General features: G+C 39.4%; 1 long non-coding RNA gene across 1 annotated transcript; it reads left to right on the top strand.

Moving 5' to 3' along the window:
- The first annotated feature begins 9,915 nt into the window (after positions 1-9,915).
- On the top strand, positions 9,916-10,185 carry LOC121238453. The gene is made up of 2 exons (XR_005935131.1): positions 9,916-10,036; positions 10,154-10,185. It is a non-coding gene; the product is annotated as an uncharacterized LOC121238453 (long non-coding RNA).
- The last annotated feature ends 1,056 nt before the right edge of the window (positions 10,186-11,241 follow it).

The following is an 11,241-nucleotide window of genomic DNA, read 5'->3' as shown; positions in this document are numbered from 1 at the left end:
TCAATCGTGCGCTCCCTCTCGTTTGTTGTAACCCCTAACTCAAAGAAGAAAGTCGTAACCCCTTAAGCTTAAGCTGCACCTTAATTTGAACTAGCAAACTCGATGTGGAGTTGGGGGCATCAACGACCAGACAATAAATGGCACTGCTCGAGGTAAGTTCCCTTTTTGATAGCGCTTACAATGGGTGAAAAATGATCGTGTCGTATCCATGTAACCTATTAGTTAAGCTTATAGTCTCAATCTAGTAAAAGAGAGAATAGAAGTTGGGCCACTATTTTTGGATTACATGGATGAGAGTCTGATGTATCCTCAACGCAGTTTTTGGTATTGTTGTTCTTTTTGTTTGGTAATTACATCTCTCGGGTAAAGGGTCATTATGTAAATTTTCTGATTTTACCTCACTCAGTTTTTGGCCAAATTTTTACCATGGTGTGTATGCTATTTTGGAGAATTATCTCAGAATAAAAGCTAGTCCTTTTAGGCAACATTGCTCTCAAATTTTACTAAAACAAGACATTATATTTTTGTGAAGTGTATGGTTTCTATTTTTAAACAAAAGAAGAGTAAGTGGGTGTGTGCGTGAATCATGACCCTAAGCTGAGATGGGGCATTATCTCGATGAAGCTCTTCTGGTTACTCGGGAGTGTATAAGAATTGAGTGATGTTCTTTGAGTTGTTGATAGGCGAACAACTGGCTAATATGAGATGATAACACTCTCATGTTGACATTGTTGCCTCTCTATTGGCAGAGGCTAGAGAATGACGGAGCGTGAAGCCAAGTGTTGCTCGTAATGAAGTCACCGTGGTCGTTATCCGCAGTGCAACGAAGGGAGCCGGGGTGTGTGAAAGGCCATTTTTAGGGAAAACCGTGGCACACTCGTTAATGAATGAAATGTGGTAGTCCCACTACAATTTCGCTTTGCAAAATCGTAGACTTTGGTGTAGATGTAGGAGAGGAAGGTGATCATGAGCAAGAAGATCTAGTGCAACACGAGGATTAGGACAAGGACCTATCCCCGAATGGGCCATTTATATATATTAGACTATGTTAGTTTTAACGATTTGGTGGATAAATTCTAAGCCTGTAATATCTCGACAATTGTGGAGTTATGACTTATAGATAGTTTGATGAGTTTTAATAATTTCTCTGGTACTAATGCAAGTAGTATTTATTCATGCCCTTTATATATTTCCATTGGGAATCTTTATCCACTCGTATACTGAGCATATAAGCACACTAGTTATCACATTTGCGAGGGGTGTGGCCCGTGAGGAACACATCTCGAGATTGCTATTTTTTGCCAAATCACAAGCGGGGCCCAAGGGCGTCATAGCTGGTGGTACTAGAGCAATTACATCTCTGTATAAATCCTTAAGTCACCTAGGTACAGTTTCAAAGTTAGGCTTTAATCTTAGTATGATAGGTTTGAATTTTTTGAAGTCTTGGAGTATGCGGGCATGATAAAGTTTGATCTTATGAGAGGAAAGACATCATGGTACAATCAAGGCTACCCCACAATGAGCAAACCGAGGAGACATGTGAGGAGGAATGTTCGCACGGAGATGGAAGCTACGTTATGGCTCAAGCCATCAACCACATGATGGGCATGCTGCAGTGACAGTAAGAACTTTTCTAGTAGTAGCTTTAGCAACAAAGGACGTACATGGATCAACAGCAACAGGCTTCGCACCAACATGTTGAGCAAATAGGGTGTTCCTATGAACGTTTCCTGGCGTACCGATACTCGAGATTTCTAGAACCGAAGGACCTAAGATGGCTGGGAAATGAATTAAGGATCTCGAGAGGACCTTCGAGATCTGTGGGTACACCAAAAACCAAAAGGTGTTGTATGCCAGCTATTTGTTGCAAGGAGAAGGTGTTGTCTGGTGGGACACAAAGAGGCAGCTACTTGTCATGGAGTTGGGATTGATGGAAGCTATTACTAGGCAATGGTTTAAGAGAGAGTTTGACAACCGCTTCTTCCCTGCCATCATGAAGCAATAGAAAGGAAGGGAGTTTGCAAGTATGATCCAAGGCGGTATGACTCTTGAGCAGTATGCCGCTAAATTTATGGAGTTGGGGATGTTTGCTCTACTTTGGGCCACCGTACCCCGGCACCACCCTCGGTGGGTGGGTGCCTTCGTTCGGACTCCCAGGGGACAGTTTGGCCCCTACGACCTTCCACCCCACCACCCACCCACGACGAGAAAGCTAAAAACAATAAGAAAACACCAAAAAATTCAAAATAACCGAAAATTCACAACAAATTTGAAAAAAAAAGGTCCAAAACAACATATTTGAGTTAACTCTACAAACAACCACGACCACGAATGCTCAAGGGCCTCTTTGCAAGCCCACTACTACTCGTGGTCGTGGTTCCGTTTGTAAACCCATGACCATTCATGGTTGTGGTTCCCTTTGCAAACACATGAGCATTTGATTTCGTGCGTCAAGAAGGAGAAGAGAAAGTGGAGGAGCTGGGGAGAGAGAGAGAGAGAGAGAGAGAGAGAGAGAGAGAGAGAGAACAATTGGGGGGGGGGGAGGAAGAGTTAAAGAGACAAAGAGGAAAGAGAGAGGGGAAGAAAGAGACGAGGGGAGAACCTAACCCTAAACAAAATCGTTTACGTCATTTTTATTTAAAAATAAAAAATAAAACCTAAATAAAACGATTTGTTGTTTAAGTATATATATCCCTCGTCTATGAACGGGGGCCCCCGTGCCGACCAGACAGATGCCGAACAAGCTGGGGCGGGGTGGCGGTGCAACGCCTCCCAGCCCTAGTAGTCTTGGGAACAATAATCGTGACTTCAAAACTATGGAATAACCTTAGGAGGTTAGCTTGACAACTGTTCTACTGTGGTTGTTTGTGACTATGGAAAAACTAGATTTTGGGATGAAAAAAAAAAATATATATATATATATATATATATATATATATATATATGGAAAACCATGCTGATCAGAGTTTATTATACCCTGAGTGTAGTTGATTGTATGTGAGAGAATGAAGTCTACTAGAACTCAAGAGCTTTGAACATGGTTGATTGTGTAGGCAACTGTGAGATGTAGTGATGCACCATACTGAAACTTAAAAGAGTGTTGGTTAATCCACAATCAAAAACTCAATCCCTACACGAAAGAAGAATACCCGGAAGTGGACACGGGAGGAGAGCCAAAGCTAGTAGCTGGAGAAAGAGAAAAAAAGCCATTCCCTTCTCCTTGAACCGTGAATTCCCGAGCTTCCCCATAAAGGAATGAGCTAGCCCTAAGCAATGGAAAACTAGGTCTAAGGACTAACTAGTGTGGTGGTTACATAGTCAAACTCGTATCGACCCATGTGTACTACAAGTCAACCAATAACTTACCACTATATATGGACCATTACACACATAATCAAGGTCTTAATTCCAATAAAAATTTGCTTATTTTTTATACCATATACTTAATTTACGTCTGGTCCCAAGTGTGGTTCCGAAGTTTGCTTCCCTATTTAAGAGCTAAATTGTGCTGAATGAGAAGAAAACCTTCATCATTTCATGAGAGAGGAAAGGAGATATCATTTTATGTGAGGAGATTATTGTGGGTTTTAGTCATTGAGAGTTTAAGGGTTCATCAACTAGCTAGATTAGTTTGTGATAGATGTCTCAGTAGACTTTAGATCACCAAACCACCCAACCTCAAAGAATTCTTCTTAATGTCATTAGGAGTACTTCGAAAAGCAAGTTTTGAAGACTCTAAGAGAATAAGTAGTGTGCTAGAATAGAAGCGTGTAATGGTTTTAGAAGTGTGGTGCTCATGAAAAGAAAATTAGGCAAGATCTAGAACTCTTTCAAATTTCGTAATCCCGAAAAAATATTAAATGAAAACAAGCATGCATGCATATCATGATGTCACTTACCAATATAACAAACATCGGTTTTCTGATCAAGTCTTTTATGGCGAGATGAGTTTGGTTGGATCATGATATCGATCGTCCCATAAAAGGGTACGTGGAACAATATCTTAGTCGATGGTTTTCTTTTTTTTTTTTTTTTTTTAGTATTTGCGATAATTTATATCATATATAAAGATAGCTCTAAGTTTTTAGGATGATTATTACCATTTATGGATATATTTTGTTCTCTATTAACATTTGTGACCACTAGATGATCAAAAAAATCGAAAATGATAGTCGCCGCGAAAACCCATGATACTTGTGGCAAGCTTTCCCCACCGTACAAATCTAGAGCTTGTCTCTGTGTCAAGCCAATTAGGTCTGTCTTATATGTTGGGTTGGGGGTTCGGATTTATTGGCTTTTGCTACTGAGATCTGCTTGTCTTCATGTTTTTTCGCTAGAACGTACGTAAGTAGAAAGCTTTCTTGCTTTGACAAACACACATGCATGAACACAAAAAAGAAAGGCATGCACAGTACCGGATGATGCATGCTGCATGCATATGATCTTTCTCACAAGAAACCCATGGAAGCATGGATGCTGTGTTGCTGAGATCATATAAAACTCATATATTGTGTAAGAATCAGGGACACACGTACGCACACATATATAGTACAAGATTCATATACAAATTGACGTGACAATCATATATATACATATGCATATATATACACACACACACGTTGTCAAGTAATTAGTACATAATCTGACTATAGTAGAATTGCCAGTTGGTTTTGAAAAAAAAAAAATCAGCTAACTAGAATCGGCAGACCAACCGGCCTTGATAGACTGGCCATGCATCCCAATTAAGGGGCCGGGGCTACTAGTATTGACCACCCCACCGTCGATCGTCACGAGGTGACTTTTGGGCCAAGTGGGGTGGATCTGACAAGCCACGTACCTCGATCGGAACGGAATGGCTATAGGCTAGCTAGCTTATGTGCATGCCACCATGGGCCAGACACCGCCTATATATATTATCATAAATATTTTTCATTCTTCTCAATTAAGGATCATACAGTCAGCTAGCTATATATATATATATATATATATATGCTTGACATCATGTGCTAGCTGTGCAATGCTCAGTTTTCTTACCTAAAATATTGATTAATGTACTAAAAAAACCAGTCACTACAAGAAAACTGAGTTTTACCAGCGATTATAAAATCGCCGCAGAAAATATCAACGCAAATGATATCAATCGCGTCGAATACAAACTCGTTGCCATGGTGTAAACTCGCGTCTGTCCTTAAACGCTGTGTTTTCATTAATAAGATTTTTTGCGGCGAATTAATTAGTTACTTGTGACGACTTTGTGCGTCGCAAGATGAAAATTTTCTTTCGTCGCTGTGATTTTCGCCACAATTGAAGCGCACGGGCGCCAAACACACGAAGTGCCTTTGATTTTCCCCCCAACTTTATTTCTCTCCATGTCTGCCCACTTCGACGCACGAGAACTCTTCTGCCCACCGACCCATTACACCAAAAGACTCCATTTCCAAACCCTGCAAGCTCCGACCATTCCAGTGTTCTCTCATGGCATCAGCTCCCCCATCGTGAGCTTTTGGCCCATTTTCCGAGTCCCATTTCCCCACACTGGCCTTCTCCCTTCCATTCTAGGTTCACAAATTTCATAGAACTTCAAATCCCACAATCGGCTACCCTAGTGTTCTCCACTGCTTCTATTCTCTCTCTTTGGGAAGCTAGGTCCTACGTTTGCGGATCCCCTTACAAATTTCAATTTCGTGCCTCCATTTCGACATAGAAGGGAGAATATATCCGGGGTTTTCAAGAATAATCGATCGTGGCTCCAGGTATCTCTTGCTGCCATTACATTTATCTTCCCCCCTCCACAAGTAGGTTGCATTACAAATTTGTTGTCGTCTTTAGATCTACAATAATTTTTTCCCTCTGTGAAACTGATGTGCACGTTCCTCTGTTTTTTTGCAGTTTAATGTTGTGTATGATCTGCCTCGTGTGTTGGAGCGGCTGAATCAGTTGTGGGCATTAGATAATTTTAATTCACCGAATATTGTTTTTTTTTTTTTTGGGCTTATCAGAAGCTTTTTCTTGTAGAATTTATGGCTCAGTTTTTGGCTTATCAGAAGATTTTTCTGCTAGAATTTATGGCCCAGTTTTTGTTACCGTATTTACTGTAAGTTAGTGATTTCTTATAATGCTTGAAGAAAGTGCTGCCATTTTTCCTATAGTATATGAATTTCTAAAGTTGTTGCACAAAGTAGGGGATTTCTACACGCTACCATAGCTCATTTCACTGGAAAATGTCTGCTTATATAACTTACTAATGACAAGGATTAAAAAAAAAAACAGTATTTGGTGAATTAAATACTGCTAATCGCTTATGAAAAGGTCTGCTTATGAAGATGTGTTTTGAGGTAATTACTGTAGACATACGGCCATGCCTGTTCTATTGCCTACATAAACTGTTTATATCTGAGGAACAATAGGCATTTGTTTGACTCAATTGTGTTTTGCTCATCTCGGCCAACTCTAGTTGTTGTAGCATATGGCTTCTTTTACATGTATATGTTACTTTAATGTAATGACTTAGTTTTAAAACTTAGTTTTCTTAATTTCTGGAAAAGAAGCATACCGAGTACTAAATACGTCTTACTTTGTATTGCTAAGTTGTGATACACAAAAGGAACACATAATGCAACGATGACTCATAATTTTTATCGAATATTGATAGCGTTTTTGTTAATTGTGGTTTGATTCAAGTTAATATTATTTTGTTGTGGTATTATGGTGTGTAGATTAGACAGTGATGAGCTATATATAAACCATATCATAAGGCATGGGTACTGTTGGATAAACTATATATAAGTGTTATATAGCAGTGAAACAATCTTATTTTACATGACAACATTAAGTGCAGTTTATCTTATTAACACTATTTAATTTCTTATTATGGGTGGTCATTCACTCAAACAATATTCTACTTACCAGATTCTCTTGGAGTTGGTTTTTTATTTTGGGTGATGTTGTTCGTTTGTAAGTCTATATATATCATGTGTATATACATACACACACACACAGAATATGGATATATATATATATATATATATATGAGAGTGAAGGTAGTGGACATGTAGTTGGCCATCGACGGTTAATACTATCACCGTCAAACAATATTTATCCAATATTGATAAATACATATATATTAATACACATCAATATTTTGTACAAGGGACAACTAGGGACTACGTAGCTAGCGTCATCATCAAACTTGACTCACGTTAATTCAGATGACAACTGGTTCCGGTACCAATTTTTGATCTATATGGAATCGCATGATGTCATAAACAAGACGAAAATAAAGTTTAGTCAGCCAATTATCCTTGAAAAAAATTTTAACTAGAAACCTTCTTAGATGCCTAGATAGCCACATTCATAAATCATCTTCAAGTTAAACATTTATTCTCCTATCCAAACATTTGGCCTATGGTGAGCTTTTCATCGAACATATATATTTACGGTCTCTGCTTAACTAACTTTCTTCCCCACCATATCTTTGTTTAGATGGATAAAAGTTGGATGAATGATCCCGATAGGCTTGTATCACCTGCATACGCCGAAGGTGTTAAATATTTCCTCACACAAGCACGAAACCATGCAAGTGGAAGGGATCGCATTCGGTGTCCATGTCGTGCATGCCTTAACAATCTTTGGTTGCCTATATTTGAGGTGGAAACCCATTTATTTATTAAAGGGATCAACCCAGATTACACCCAGTGGATATTTCATGGGGAGAATGAGACAACATTGTACGTCAGTGATGATGATATTGATGATGATATCATCCAAGAAGACGATTACATAGATGACATGCAGCATATGTTGGATGACATCCGGGCAGGCACCTTCGTTGATGTGCCCCAAGATAGCACTCCTGCGTCGAACAGGTCACCAATTACTGGAGATTCACCAGTACCATCTTTTGACCAGCTACTAGAGGATGCCCGACGTCCGCTTTTCAACGGGTGTACAGAATTTTCAAAGTTGTCATTCGTTGTCAAGTTGTTACACATCAAATCAATCGGTGGATGGTCAATTAAGTCATTTGACATGCTCCTTGATTTGTTGAGGTCTGCCTTTCCTAATGCCCTCTTGCCACAATCATATGAGGAGTCAAGGTCTTTGGAGCGCGGTTTGGGCTTCAAGTACCACAAAATCCATGCGTGCCCCAACGACTGCATCTTATTTTGGAAAGAAAATGCTGCTCTTAATGAATGCCCTGTATGTAAGTTTTCGAGGTGGATACCAAATACACACGGGTCACGCGTGATACCTCAAAAGGTGTTGCGTCACTTTCCTTTGAAACCGAGATTGCAGCGCCTCTTTATGTCTGCAAAGATAGCAGGTGATATGCGATGGCACAAAGAGCAACGGACTATAGAAGATACTTGTATGAGACATCCGGCCGACTCTGAGGGCTGGAAGAAATTTGATGAAGATCATGGTTGGTTCGCTGCGGACCCTCGCAATGTTAGGCTCGGTCTGGCAAGTGATGGCTTCACTCCATTCAACAACTTGGCTAAACCTCATAGCATTTGGCCAGTGATCCTTGTCCCCTATAACTTGCCGCCGTGGTCATGCATGAAAGACTAATTCTTCATGACATCTCTGATTATTCCTGGCCCAAGATCACCAGGGAATGAGATCGATGTATACTTGCAGTCGTTGATCGATGAATTGCTTGAATTTTGGGAAGATGGGGCGATTACCATCGAAGTTGGGACGATGACAGGTAGTACAAGAACCGATACATTTTGAATTATTTATCGTGTATTCCTTTATTCGGTGTCCATGGAGACAGATTGCTATGATTTTTCGTGATTATGGAATTGTTTGGATTGATTTTATTGTTGAACTATGCCCGCAACATCACCTTTTGCCATGGAAAATGCCGGCTGCAGTTTATGCATATAATTTCATGGTTATTTACATTTTCATGGTTATTCCTGAACCTGAAAATACAGCAGGTGAAAATGGAGGAGGACATGTAGGGCATAACAGCAATTTTTTCTAGCTTGGAAAACCCCACCTTCCAACACCCCCATCTATTTTTTCTTTTTTCTTTTTTCTTTTGCCCACCAAGTGGGGACACCTTGCCTAGGAGATAGTGGAAACGAGAACTAGAACACACCCTTAAGATAATGAGGGTGTTTTATGGTTATGCATCTTTTTATTTATTTTTTACATAGAATAAGAGCAGTAGATACTAGAGTTGGAAAAATGTATAGGCTTAATTAGGCTCATGAGTAATGGATGAATAAAAAACCATGTCCATCAAAATAGAAGTAAAACCAGGGGCGGAAATTCAAATGAGCTGTTTGAATGTGAAGTTTAAACACTTTTTTTTTTTTTTTGGTTTTTTTGAGGATTACACAATTGTTGATTCTTTTCCCTTTCGAATCAAAGAAAATAGTTTAACACTATTTTGTCTCTGAAATGGTAATGGGCATCAATAACATTCAAAGATATTCCAAATGTTAACCTACTTTCTAGTACAAATCATTCGTGATGATTTGCCCCTTATATTTGTCTTAGTAGAAGTTCATGTGGTGTTCAATGTAGGTGGTTATGGAACTCTGGAAGAGCTACTTGAAGTGGTAACCTGGGCTCAACTTGGAATTCACGGGACAACCAGTATTAGACTTTTGTGCATTTTCTGCCTAATCCAACGAACTTAACTCCTTCGAAAACTGCTAAGTTGTTCTCCAATATGCTTATTCAGATGACTGATACTATAACATTTTCACAATTTGCAGAAGTTGACGGATATTATAATTTGCTGCTGTCATTTATTGACAAAGCAGTGGAAGAAGGATTTGTTAGTCCCAGTGCTCAGTTTGTTGATGGTTATGTATTATTTCAGATGTAGCTTACTTGCGCATGGATTTTATTTGACTTTGTTGTTACTATTATCTTCAATCTCCCTCCTCACATAATTATCGTTTGAATAACTTGCTTTACCCAATGATCATAATTATCTCAAATGTTCTACTGCAGTCTGTTGCAACATATTTAAGTCATGTTATGGCTGCAATTGGAGGAAACACTGCTGGTCCAGGTATTCTGCTGCTTGAGTTAAATTTGTCTTCATAAGCTACCAGCCCTTTTAGTTGGATGGTTTCTCTACTAATTCTCTCTTTATCATCTCTCTCTCCCTCTCTCTCTCTGTGGGCAGGAGATGCTGTTGTCAATGTTTACATAAACCATGAAAAGATTTTTGCTTTCGTGGAGATGATATCTGTTGAGGAGGCTAGTAATGCAATGGCTTTAGATGGTTGTTTTTTAGGTGTGCATTTTGAATTGATGGACATTTGCATGTCTACCCTTGACAACTTGGGTTAGTACATGACATGGGACTGACCTCTTTCATTCTTTCTACTTTTTCCAAGGCGCCCCTCTTAAGGTGAAGAGACCTAGTGATTACAACCCATCCCTTCCTTCTTCCACTTGGTCCAAGCCAGCCCAATCCAAATCTGAACCTGGCTGCTGTTGGGTTAACAATGGGATCTGCAGGTGGGCTTGAGGGGCCTGACCACATTTTTGTGGGGGGTTAGCCCCATCCCTTGCTGTTCATGTTTGCTACCTTTCTCGATCGAAGACTTGATGCAGAACTGTGGGTGCTAATGCAGATGAACGGTCCCACTTAAATAGAGTTGTGGAACTTGGTAGTGGTTATTTTAGTGGCTAGTAGAGTTGATTATAATTTGTTATGACCGTGATGGTTATTTATTATTCTAGATGTAGCTCAGTTTGTACTTGATATGAGAATATAACACACCACCCCCAGTGTAATACATATGAGTTTGGTTGTTTTGTTGATGGATTTTATTTTGCATGTGTTTTCGATGTTTAACTTGAATAAATGAAGCAGAAGTTGGTTGAATGTTGCATTTAGGAACAATAAAAAACCAGGCCTAGTAAGAAAATTGGGTCATCAAGTTTTACTGGAATTCAGTTTTTCCGACGAATTTCAGGTTTTTAGCGGGGATAAGTTTTTCGCCAGTAAGAAAATAAAAACGTGGTTGTCCAATACCAGCGATTTTATAATCGCCGTCATGTGAGTTTTCCCAGCGATGTTATGTTCGCTGCAAATGAGTATAACTCATTTGCAGCGATGTTAAAAGCGCTGGTATTAATATATACCGGCGAACTTTAATCGCCGCAACTGTTCTTTCAATTCCGTAAATCATAGTACAGCGATTTGAAAACATCGCTGGGAAATATTATTGGCAGCGATTTTTTCTCTTTTAGCGACAAAAGTTA

This window comes from Juglans microcarpa x Juglans regia, chromosome 7D, assembly GCF_004785595.1.
Source record: "Juglans microcarpa x Juglans regia isolate MS1-56 chromosome 7D, Jm3101_v1.0, whole genome shotgun sequence".
NCBI lineage: Eukaryota > Viridiplantae > Streptophyta > Magnoliopsida > Fagales > Juglandaceae > Juglans > Juglans microcarpa x Juglans regia.
The sequence above is the reverse complement of the archived record's forward strand: the minus strand, read 5'-3'. Positions and strand labels throughout refer to the sequence as shown.